Genomic DNA, 13,050 nt, shown 5'->3' with positions numbered 1-13,050 from the left:
AGTTCATTTCGCCATCGTATTAGTTTTCTATCATGAAACCTATTCACTGTATTTCTCAGCGACATGCTCTGGCGCATGAATTCATCAATTCTACTTCAACTCAGTAGAACCTTTTTTTTTCTCGATAGTTATGATAGATTCTGCATTTAGATCTGAGGTGATAATAGGTCAGGGGAAAGGGGAGGAATAGATTGCAGTGCGCCTGCGCAAGATATGGGAGAAATGTGGTCGGGAACGCGTATTGTCGAAGTGAGATAAGCTGGGAGTTTCTAGAGGGGTCGGGGAATAGGGAGGGAGACACAGGAGGAGAGATGGAAGGGAAGAAGAGGAGAGGGGTGTGAAGGCAGGGGAGGGTTTGAATGGAGAACGCGGGAGGGGAAACCAGCTGATCGTCCTCCGCCCTCAGTGTGTACTTGAAGAGCGTAGCGTTCGCACAACGGGCCAGACGTCCCAGCCTCGAGTGTTGGAACAACGTGTCACGTGTTCGAATCCCATGTGGTGTACAAAAAGGATGAAGAGAGTAAGAAGTGCACGTAACGTGATCCTCGACAGCGATAACCTGTCTCACCGAATGATCTAAAGTGTGTAGTTATTTGACGAAAAGCTGTGAAGTTATAATTTTTCGGCGGTACAACTCCTACAACAACTTTTCTACAATTCTTAACAAAGCCTGCTTACTAATCCATTATCCTGTTTTTTATCCATTATTCATAATCCAGTGTTTATCCTGGTTAGTTTGACTGTTTTTTTCCCGCAGTCAACTTTGCCATGCTTCAGTCCACTCTCTTGCCGAGGACTTCCGATGTGCTATATTGGAGTGACAAACGTGTTTATTCCTTTTGAAGAGGGCTATCCTTGTTGCTTACTCAGAAAATGTTTTGCTCTCTGATTAAGTCTTCGCGTTCACTTTCAGTTCGCGGAAATTGGAGTCTTGCGAAGAAATGCAGCATTCCAGTGACATCAGTTCGAACTAAACTACCGTAAGAGGCCCGCTGCCTCAGCGATGCCGACGATCTGCTGCCAGTGGCCCGTTTGAACTTATCCACCACGATGGTTTTCACCAAGGAAAGGGTGTGTGTCCACGTTGCCATTCGCGCTATCGGATCTCTTGCCCAATTGCAGAGAGCTATAGCCCGTTTAGACGGCCACTTTTAAAAACCATTTAACTCCCTTGAATGTCCTTCCCAGCGTTGCTCAGGTGAATGCCGGTGAAGAATATGTTTATGTACAAGGGTAAAGGTGTAGTGGGGAAGGCTATCGACGCTGAATGAACCATTTCCCTTATTTATTTATTTTAGTGAATTTTGCCTTAGAGTTGGACCTCGATTGAGGTTCCCGTATTTTAGAGGGGGTAGTTCTATAGTTACATTAATACTACTTAACTTTTCATTCAACGAACACCAAAATTTCCGTTCGAAATGACTACGGAAGCATGGAAAACCAATTGGAGTTGTTACATTAGACGGGATCGGGCATGGAAGATTTGCTTAAGACTTCTTCTTCCACTCCCCTTCGAAGCAAGTTCCGATGGGGGTGGCTTCTTCATTCTGATGAAGTAACGAAGCGGTAAGTAATATCTTTGTTTTACCCAGATTCATAGAAGTAGTGGCTGTCTATGCTTGTGAACATTTCACTAAAATAGTCTAATGATGCATATGATCATCGAGCCACGTGGCAAAAAATTCCGCCATGAGCAAGAGATCCGTTACAGCTCCTTTTATTTAGATATGAACTCTTTGTAAACGTTGTTTGGAATGCTGTTCTTACAGAACCATAAGAAGTAAGTCGGCAATACTTACATGTTTTTATCCTTGATCCCCTCTTTCGCCACTGACTAAAAGTGAGTATAAATTTTCAACTTTATGAACCGCACCTTTTCATCCTTTTTAGTAATAATAGCAGTTCTATATATCTGTTCTTGACGAACAATCGGGTAGTTACTGCATACATTCCATATAGTTTTCTCTCCTTCATCATTCGTTGAACGAACGATGGAGGTTGATGGTATTCCAATATTTTACTGTAACACCAGGTAAATTAACCTTTCGCCTTGATGTTTTTTCGTATTCATTGCTGGCAATTCGGTAGTCAAGTTCCTTTCACTCGTAATGGTATATGCGATGACCAATGCATCATCCACGATGTTTTTCCCAAGTGAAAACGAACGCTCAAACAAAATGAACTTCCAGACGATTCTAACGTCCAGATGAAAACGAAGGTTGAGATAAAACAGACCCCCAGACAAATCGTTTGGCACTTTAACTGTTTTTTTTTGCCTTGGTGAATGCTATTTGAGCTGAATGGAGACATGGCGGAGGGGAATGGGAGAGAAAGAGGGGGAGGGGATAGGCGGTCTACCACGTGGCTTTGACGGCCTTGTAAGGTCTGCATCGTATACGCCATTTTTTGTAACTACAACGAACTTGCTAGAGTAAGTTAAAACAGGAAGCTTTAGAGAAATTTTCTTTTCTGAATCCAAATACTTCTGGGAACAATTCGTTTTTGCAGTTCGTTTCTTTTACTAATCTCTACGGCAGAGCAGCGCCTCGTCAGCACAGACAGGACATCAAAAATGGGAATTTTTGACGTACTTTCCAATGGTTATGATTTTTACTGTCTTTTTATGCATGTGATTCAATTATTGATCATATTCAGACAGTATTAATACGATTTTTTCATACTGTTTATAAGCCCTGGCACCAATTCAGAGCATTGTAGTTATCCTATTTACTATTGGTAGTCATTTGGAAGAACTTATGACACTGCCTTTGGCTCATAAGGTTCACAGTACTATTTAATATCTAGGATATAAAAGTGTAAAGTCCATTACCAGTGGTTCAAGTTTATAAATTTATAATAATCAATGACAAAGGTACTTCCCTTATATATCAAGGGTATGATACATAATGAGTAGATAGTTTGATAGTTATTACTGACGGGCGTTATTTAAGGAAGTGAAGGTCGTAGCATAAAAATATCGCTTCATTTGGATGTCTTGGTTTTTTTTATTTTCAACCAATTTTGAGGAAAAAAAACGTATTTTTTTCTAAAAAAGAGATGAAAATTTCTCTTTTAGAAAATAATAATAAAAATATAAGTTGTTTGATTAAAATATCAATCTATTTCATCATCAAAAGTTTTGAGATTATAATTTGCACAAATTTGGATCGTTTTAAATGGGTACCATTCCTCAATAACATCTCTTGCTATTTTTTTACTGACGGCAGGGCACTACTTTAGTTATCCTCCTAATTCCCCTTCAATTTATTTGGCTGATTCGACATATGAAATAAGTAAATTGCTAGACACTAAGTTTTGAAAGCATTGTGGGAAGTTTCACCGGAAAGACTTTTATGCATTGTGGATTTCCAATGGCTAAGTTTTCTGGAGTAAAATAAAAATTTCTTTTTTTTTTTCAAAAAATACCGGATGAAATCTGTAGGTTTTTCCTTCTCCTTGGCTTAAAAATAAGCCTTGACAAGTTGTGAAAATAAGCTAGGAATTTAAGAACAAACGTTTTTTATTTATTTCTGAAACTTCTGGAAAATATTCATTTTTCGACTCTTTCCTGGTCTTTTGACATCTCGCTCCATCGTTTTGATGCGAGCTTTTCCCGGATATCGAACTTGTTGAACTTTGTTACTTTCATTTTATTCGGTTGTTCGATCAGAAATTAAAATTATTCTTTGATGCCAAAAGATTGTACTCAAGCGATTCAACTGTGTGCAGTTGGAAGAATATAATTCGTCCTCAGAGACCTCTGGTGAAAAAGAACGCAGTTAAGGGAATTTTTTTATGGCAAATAAGTTAAAATCATGAGTATTAAGGGCTCTCTTGACAAGGGGTATTTTACAATCTTTGCCTTTTACTATGTCACATAAATCGTTAACATCAATTCATGCAGACAAAAAATTTAAATTTTTTATTTAATAGAATTAACATTAAGAGGAATACAACAATTTGGGAAGGGGGAAACTTAATTTTTAAAATCTTGTGCTGGTTATTACACCATCATGTCCTTTCGAAAATTCGGATTTGAAAATTCACATGCATTTCTGGGGATGCTCTCACACCTTAAAGTTGCTTACTATGAGGTCATATGAATTTTTTCAAACGCAACATAAATAACGCACATTACGGTTAGTTAGTTTTTATAATACTTTTTGACACCACCGGCAACATTCAGTCATAGCCGCTATTTTTATGCTCTGAATGGATACTTGGTCAGCTAATAGCTCCTTTTCGGTAGCTGATGATCGTGATAATGTGTGTAAAAACCACAACATGAGTAAAATCCTGCTGTAAGGTATTTGTTCAATTCGTGCTTCTTTAGAGCCCAAAGATGCGTCACACTTTTAGGCACGCTTGCTTGGGAACCTCGTGTCTTCATTTTAGAGCAACAAATTCAGCTTGCTCATTAAAAAATTGGCTTCTACTAGCCTGTTCAGAAATTTTTAATATATTTATAGACATACAAAGGGTGTCTTCTTTAAAAAAACACCTCGTTTTTCATAACCAAGGTCTGCTTCTCTTTTGAAGGAACTCTACAATTGTGTGCAGCTTATTTGCTCCCATGATTTGTTCTGAGCTTCAAACCTTTGGCCTCCTAATCACTCACCCTCGAAAACCGATCGCTTGACACTTATTCTCCTTCTTACATAAACCTTCTCCACGAACAACGCGATCAACAGTGCGTACGTCTCCATCCTTTCGAGGTCCCATCTTATCCCCTTTCCTCCTCCTCTTATTCTTCCCCCCTCTTTCCATCTTTTCCTTTACCATCTCTTCCCCTTCCTCATCCCCTGGCCTCTTTAACTCCATCCTCGAGGTACTGTTCTTCCACAAATGTCCTCCCTGAGGCGCTGCAGTCTCCCATTTATCTTCATTCTCTGGGCCCTCAACATTTCACTTACATCTCGCCAACCGGCCTCACTCTCGCCGTATTCCACCAAATCTGTTGTTTCCCTTCCTTATACCTCTCTTTTCTCCTTTTCTCTTTAACTCTTACTTTCCTCTTCCTTATCTTTAATACCTGTCTGCTATTTCTAAATCCTTCCTCCACCAAAATTCATTCTACTTCTTTTTATTTCCTTATGTTATTTCATCTTCGTTGTGATTTTCATTTCTTCCAGTCCCAGATGATATTTTACGTTTATTTTTTTAAACCACTTCATCTTTTCCAAGTTCAGGTTTTAAGCTATTACAGTAATAACATACATTTAAAGATAGGAAATGGCAATGTAAGATTTCGTTCTTGTAATATGGCTGCTTTAAATAAAATAAGTAAATATACTCGTGCCTCAGAGGTATTCAACTAGCTTAAGACGTATTTGCTTATACGATATTGTCATCATATCATTAAACATTTCTTTCAGAATTCTGTAAATTATGAATTATTGCTGTTCAAAGTCATTGAATATGCTAATGATTTCTCATGGAAGTATAAATAATATTTTTTCGAGTTTTTAATGCGTAGATTACTTTCTATGATTTCTTTCATCTCTCCGTCCTTTTTTACCTTGCCGATTAAACTCGACCTGATATTTAAATTTATACAAGCTCTTTTAATGAAAAAGACGCGACTTTTCTCTGTGGTTTGACTGACTTGAAGCAATGTGTTACTGATTTTCTTATTAGCAACTATTTATGATTTACTATTTTATAATATGGCGTGTGTATATTGAAGAGAAAGGTTTTTTAGAACTATTTATATCTACTTTTTGTGCTGAAATTGAATACAGTACCTTATTCTTTGTTCGTACCGTTGTCAGTTTCAACCGAAATCCTTACATTGGCATCACTACCGCTTGTTTCTGCCCTTCAAACATTTTCTTGCAGCTCATTTTGTTTCCACAGCACGATTTCCTGATGAACGTTTTCTCTCTCTTTTTTCTAACAACTTCATATTTATTTAATGCATTTCCTTGCCTTATTTCACCCTCATTTCCCCCTTTTAAAGAATCTAAATGACTTCAATCCATCTCACTCTTTGTTTCTATGTAATCTTCCTTTTTTCTCTGCTATTTTTCTTCGCACAATTCTCTAAAGTGTATTTTCCTCTATGTTTTTCGTTCCTTCTCCTCACTCTTTTACTCTTATTTCACCAACTTACCGCGCCTAAATCCGTGAATCCACTTTCCCCAAAAGCCAGCAGTCTGTTGATTAACTTTCACCGTGTCGCCTCCAAGGTACTTTCCTTACGTGTTTCCTCCTTCCCATACCCTCTTTCTCATCTTTTTGTACCAATCACGTGAATTAGTGTTATTTTTCTTTTTCCCTCTTTCGCGAACTCCTTCCTTTTCTATACCTGCCAGATGTTATTTTTTCCGTCCATGTTCACATAGAATCGTCCTCTCTTGAGGTTGACCTCCTGTCCTTGGAAAGTATTTATTCTTATTCTTCGTATTGAGGATTTGAGATGGTATTGAGATTGATTTAACTGAGAAAGCCGATTTCCTGGGACGTAATCTCATCGATATTTTTGTCTTTATTACATTTTATGAGTGAAAATTTTACCATTTTTTGGAATCAAATTTAATTAATGTTGACCCATCAATCTTATTGAAACTAGTAGCCTTTTGCTGATAGAGTAATGATTGTTCAAACCCTGAATTTGGAGGCGAAGCTGATATGTTTATTGGGGGAGAATGGATGGGAAAGTGAAAAATATCTTTAACGGGCTCTCCGGGCTGTGCTCTTTCTTTTAAGATTCATTACCTCTCGGGTACCCTAAAGCTGCACTTATAGGTACATTGCTCTCATACACTCAAGTATTTATTCCATCTCATCCGCATAATTCAACCTTTCGCAAGGACGGTTTAAAAAAGCATGAATCTTGAGAGCATGTCGTGAAGTCATGGAAATGAAATTTTGATGCATAAGAAGTTAAATAGAATGCTGGATGTAGGCCATCGCTATAGATATGTAATTGTAAGGGAATCACAACGCTTATCATTTTGTTGCCTTTTCCGCAGTCAGGAAAGCCCGCATGAGAGGGAAATTTTGTCAACAATGTTAAAAATTAAAGAAGAACAGCTTCTCCAAGGTCAATGGCATTGGAATACCTCTACTAATAAAAGCATAAAGAGAGAAGACAGATATTTAACTGCCGTTAACACTATAAAAATTTAATAATTTTTAAATTATTCTAATATTACTCATAATCTAATTGCATTCCATGGAGATCAAACTTATATTAGTACCATCGTATTTTACGGAAAACCTACGATTACTGGAATCATATGGTCACAGTATAAGAGTTATATGTCAAATAATCGGTTCTGTGGTACATTTAGCGTATTTTTCATTTGAATGAGGGCTTCCTATATTTCCTCGTCTCCTACCGGGGACATCTCTCCAGTCTTTTCCTATTCTCCTCAAAGTCTCAATTTTTCGGTGCGAAGGCTTCCGCGGTGCGCTGGTACTGTAGGCTGCATTTTCCGGGTTTCACCGCGTAGTGGTTGCGTTGGTGACAACAGTTTCGCCTGCATTCCAGCAGGCGTCTTCAGGTCGAAGGTTCAAATTTCCGTACAGGATGACTGAGGCCTTACTAGGATACCCCTCCTCACGTCGACTCCGCATTCTTTGCAGGGATGGCAAGTGAAACGAAACAAAATGTTTCGTTTCGACCAAGAGGGAAACGAAAATACGAGGCCTAGGTTTAGTTTCGTTCCCGCACGAAATTAAGGGGGCGCCCTAGCATTTGAATTTCCCAATTTAACCGCTCACAAAGGCCTCTGGCCGCAGCGCCGGGACATTGGAGACCGAAGCCGAAGCGCCTCGAGGGAGAGAAAGGGGGGAAAAGGCAACTCCCCTCCCAACTTCACCCGCGACGACTCCGAGGAGAAATTTGATACTCATAAAAAATATGATACGGGTCGCTGGATCAGGGATCTCAGTCGGAGTTGATACATGACACCTAAATGCTTGCGAGCCAATTAAAAATCGTAGAAGCCAATTTATGGGGTCGTGTTCCTTTCTCAGGCGCTGAAAAAATAGGCCTGTAAATGCGAAGGTCCTTTTGAGTTTACACCTTTTCCGAAATTGCTGACAATATTATTTACATTATGTAAGCAGGCATTTCGTCAAAATCATGTTATCGTCTTAGGTGGAGGCTGGGTAAAGTCCTCGCCTGCCATACTAGAAATCGCGGGTTCGAGTCCCGCCTGGTTAGGTTTCCGTTATCTAGAGGTTGGTTGTTCATGTATTTAATTGTTAAAATTTTCGGATATCCAATTAAAATGGCTCAATGTGATCTGTATTCTGTGTTGGGGAATAAAACAAAATTAAAAAAATAAAATTTCAGCATTGACTTGTGGTTTATGATGTTATTTTGACGGAATGTAGTCTTTTTACGTAGTGAAGATATCATCGCGCGCAGTTTTCTGAACGGAAGGGAAAACCGGGTGGCAAATGAAAAATGGAGAGGTTTCTCATTTGATATATACTTACGCGAAATATATTCAACTATCAGAATAAATTATTAATAAAATGTAACAATATAATATGTCAACTAAAAAAAATGGTTACTAAAGTTACCGCTAGAAATATTTTTTTCTTAACACCGATGAAAAGAAGAAATGGAACAGAGCACGATGAAAAAAGTTCTGCGGGAGAGCCGAAACCTGCGTTTCAAGACATATGTGGTAGTTAATCAATAGCTGAACTTTGGGTCATCATTTTTTTCTGATACAACTCTCATCATAAATCACCTCGCAAGCATTTTATATTTTGAAAAATGCAACTGAAAACATGAAATTATATATGAACCATTATAAATTAACATAAATACATAAATCAAAAGAAAACATAAAGAATAAATTCACGAGTTCTAGAACTATTTTTCATTTGCATTCAAGGGAATAGTTGACACCGTGATCATCACTGAATCTTGGCATTGATGCTGTGATGCGCGAGGCTGTGTGGTTCAGAAGCCCTTGAAGGTCGTCTAATTTTTTTCTTCCACTGATATCCCCTCTGGGTATGAAGATTTTTTTTCGTCTAGCCCTTTCATAACTAGGATAAAACTGGTGGCCACAGATCTTGGCAATCTTACGAATAATTTTGTATAGAAATGTTGATAAATGACAATCGACAATCAACAATCGACGAAAGAGATTCTTCTGGCGTCAGTTCATTTTGAGTTGTAGGTATGTTCTTCTATATCTGTTATGTCCGTTTCCCTCGGGTGGGGGTGGTCGTGGTCATTTCCGTGATTATCTTCGTTGCCGCTTCATTCCCTTGCGAGCGCAGTGTCATAGATGTGGCTCGCGATAGCAGAGCTGCTGATGCTTTCTCAAATCAGTCACTTTTCTTCTCTTATTGTTAGACCTATCACAAAACCTTTGAAAGTGTTTCTTAGGCCTTCTTTGCTGCTTTACCCAGAAAAATCAGGATGTAGATGACAATAGTGATATAAAATCGCCTAGGAGAAAAGTAAAGCCAACACGAATACTGTAATGGTTCAACGTCGGTTGCCCGGATGAAAAACCGCGAAAACCACCCATAAATGATAAACCTCCTTAAGTTGCCAGTCAGGACGATTTATCGAAATATTTAATTTAGCATTACAATAAATGCGGGGGATTCCTGTTCGCAGCTTATTTCGTGGTGAAGAGATCCTAATTGGGGCAAGGCGCGTGACGGATCGGCGGCAGGTGAAGGAAAATAGGTTTCGTAGGAATACCCAAAGAAATGCAAGGACCCTTTCATTCAGCATTCACACAAATATATTCAAAAATAAGAAACATCTTACATGAGATATTTAACCAGATGAGTGAAAATGATTGGGTTAGTGATGAATGGATGAAATAACAAATGATTTATGCACTTGGCATTTGAAATTACCATGAAATAATAATAATAAAAAATATTTAACAAAAGTCAAAAATATATGCCGTTAAGCGGACTCGTTTCAATTATTAGACTTCGTTACAGTTTTCAATATCTGGGAAGTAATAAAGTCTATCCCAATTGCACATTTAAGTTCCGTTGCTGACTAAGTTTGAGAATAATGAGAAAAATCACTGAGGCGTCGATGAATTTCACAAGGTGCCTAAACAGTGGCGTATTGCTGCATACGGGGACAAGTACATGGACACAGGGGTGGTATCACTGGGGTCAGGGCAATATAACTTTACGTGACCTGGATGACCACCGGATGACTCCGTTCCTTGGTGCCGTGGTTCGGGCTGGACGCAGGATCGTCTATTTCTGTGCGGCCTCCTATTTTCTCAGAGACGGCAATGTGCGCGGCCTGGCTGCCCCTGGAACCTCCTTGGCGACCACCTTCGGATTTCAGAGTGGATCCTCCGACTTGGCTTCCCGTCTTTTACACCGATCGCTGCCTTTCGCCTCACTTTTTATCGTAGTGCACAGTCAGCAACACAATTTACAATTCTCTCTTTTTCCTTCGGTGCGTTCGACTTTTATACACTCCCAAAGGGGAGTGAGGGGGTTCCGATGCACACGCAACACATACACAAAAAAATAGGGGGAAACCTTGGGCCATTCAACGGGGCTGACCTCCACTCACACCGACTCACTCATCCACTCCACCTTGCATACTTGGGTAGGAAAAAGGGGAGGGGGAGGATGGGAAACGGGTGAGGACGGTGAACAAGGGAATAATGGCCAGGGTTGGGACGGCCGCAACCATCACAATACGTTAAACAATAATATTGAAGAAGTATTGATAAAAATGTGAGTGCCCCATGCATCTAATGGCGGTAGGCCGAACCACTACTTAATTCAACCTTACTTTGTACACGGTGTGTGGGTGGAAACTAAACTGTTCGAAGGTGAAGCACGTGGTCCCTCCGGAGCGATACATTCTTTGCGTTTCGTGTCGTCCCAAAGGTTTACTTTAGTTTCTACCCGAAGTAGTTTTGAGTTCGATTTCGTTTCGACCCTTAGTTTAGCTCCCCGGGTAGCTATCCATTTCGTTTCGTTTCTACGTTCCGCTCCCGGGAACGGAACTATTGAAATTTTACTGGTTTTGACTATCGTTTAGTTTCAATTGCCACCCCTGATTCTTTGTGAAATACAGTTTCTTCATATACCTTTTTGCTTCAATTGTTCCCTCTATTCCATTCCCACCTGTTACTCCTGTCTGCGGTGTCTGTTCACAATTCACTCGCACATTCCGAACTTTTCTGAGCCCCGACCAACTGTGCCACTTCAGCCGAGATACAGCTCGTCCTCTTCAACTAATTTAAACGTACGTCCGAAGAAGTGATTACGCATTGATTAAATATGGAGGGGTTAGTAGATGGTAGAGCTCTAAGTCTTATACGAGTGTAACCCTTTTAAGAGTGCGAGGGCTGGTTCCTTTACCTTTTGCATCTTGCAACTCAAGTAGGCTCAATATCGTTTGAATAAATACTCGTCCTTGTTTCCTCCTCTCTAGTGAAGAATTGCAATAAAATAGGAGTAAATATTTCACACAGCGTAACGTATTGCATCCGTAAAAAATCAAATGTTCGCGCAATAAATTCCAATTTGATCCTTTCTTGTATTTAGAGTCTTCCTTGGATGTCCAAATCGTTTTCATTGGAGACGGAATAATGTTTGAAGCATTTAATATAAAAAAATTACATTTACCCCAAAGAACTATTCAACGATAACAATTTATTTGAGTGACAGGTGCTTCAATCAAAATTTTTGAAAATGCCTTAAATATTTTCTGTAAACGAGAAACGCAATCACTAACCATTTGGTAGTGTCCTATTTATTGATATATATTTCATACCTAATCGGAGGTAGTTTAAAGATTAGCAATCGTTGCAAGAAAAAGAGCAATAGTGTCCATTGTTACCTCACATCTTTAGCAGCGGGAACATTCAACTACGCATAAACAGGATACAAAAGTGTACTTTATGATCGATGATATACTAGACAAAAGTGTTTACATATCATTAACATATGACAAATATAGTCAAATACTATTATTTATCTCTCCGAACGCCATCTTGCGACAAAATTAATTTTGACACTGTGCAAGCCTATCGCAGTAATGAAAGTAGAATAAACCTTGGTTCGCAACCTCTTAATTAAAGCTTAATTTCTCGAGAAGCTAACCCGTAACAAGAGTGGTAATTTGTAAATAGACAGATATAAAATTACCTCAAGCACTGAAAATTTGATTTCAATATTTAAATCATGGTTTTTGTTGGATTCGTATACTATGCCATCAATTGTTCTGGTTCACAATGAGTCAAGTTACGCCAACTTAAGATGCTGTGATCGGGGGTAAAATCTTACTGGCGACTTAACTAAAGCGAGTTTTGATGCACTTTCTCATCGAAGGTTTTATTGTTTGGAGTGCTCTTTTGTAAGTATCAAAGCGAACTTCACAATTTCAAAACGCCTTCGGTAGGTGATTAAGCCAATTTAACATGACCGACAGCCTAATTTTCTCTACCCTACCAGCGCCGCGCGACGTAGCTGGTATCAAATTATGAATGGTGCGCTGCTCCTTGCATCCTGACTCGCGAAAGTTCACTCCACGCGACTCATTTTATGTATTCACTTTATCCTTATCGAGGGTATCATTACATCCCCATTTGTCTTCGGCTTGAAGGCTCCCCTGTGACTCTCATCCACGCTTCTCCATCATCCACGCATCTCCATCTTACACAAAAGAAACTGCGCCTCAGAGCAAGTTCAACGGAGGTCCAAAAAAGGACGGCGGAGTCAATTCTCTCTCCCAAAACCACGGCCATTGCAATGGCTGTAACATACGCCTCTGCTTACCGGGAACTCTATCCCATATGTCCCCTCAAGACTCGCCATTGTCTCGTATCGTTACCATGGTCTCGTTATCAAAGGGGCTATTCCGGGGAGACACGAGTCCGCCCCGTTTCAGAATGATTATTATTCCCGCATAGGGCGCATTTTCATCAGTTTTCAAAAATGTCCGCAGCGCGGCGATGTCTTCACAGTATTTATTCTCGTTATTGACTGTGTAATATTTAAAATCGTAAGAAGTGTAATATTGTCGCTTGCCGTCTAGTGTCAGCTCGGTTTCGCTCTCGGGGCAACAGAAGAACT

At 39.4% G+C, this 13,050-nt stretch overlaps 1 long non-coding RNA gene across 3 annotated transcripts in view; it reads left to right on the top strand.

Moving 5' to 3' along the window:
- Positions 1-423: 423 nt before the first annotated feature.
- LOC124153729 overlaps positions 424-13,050 on the top strand; it is an 88,762-nt gene continuing 76,135 nt past the window's right edge. For 2 of the 3 annotated variants that reach the window (XR_006863744.1, XR_006863745.1), the window contains exon 1: positions 424-1,566. This is a non-coding gene — a long non-coding RNA (uncharacterized LOC124153729). The remainder of the gene's footprint in view (positions 1,567-13,050) is intronic. The other variant, XR_006863746.1, reaches the window with a different exon arrangement.

This window comes from Ischnura elegans, chromosome 2 (assembly GCF_921293095.1).
Source record: "Ischnura elegans chromosome 2, ioIscEleg1.1, whole genome shotgun sequence".
In the NCBI taxonomy this organism is placed as follows: domain Eukaryota; kingdom Metazoa; phylum Arthropoda; class Insecta; order Odonata; family Coenagrionidae; genus Ischnura; species Ischnura elegans.
The sequence above is the reverse complement of the archived record's forward strand: the minus strand, read 5'-3'. Positions and strand labels throughout refer to the sequence as shown.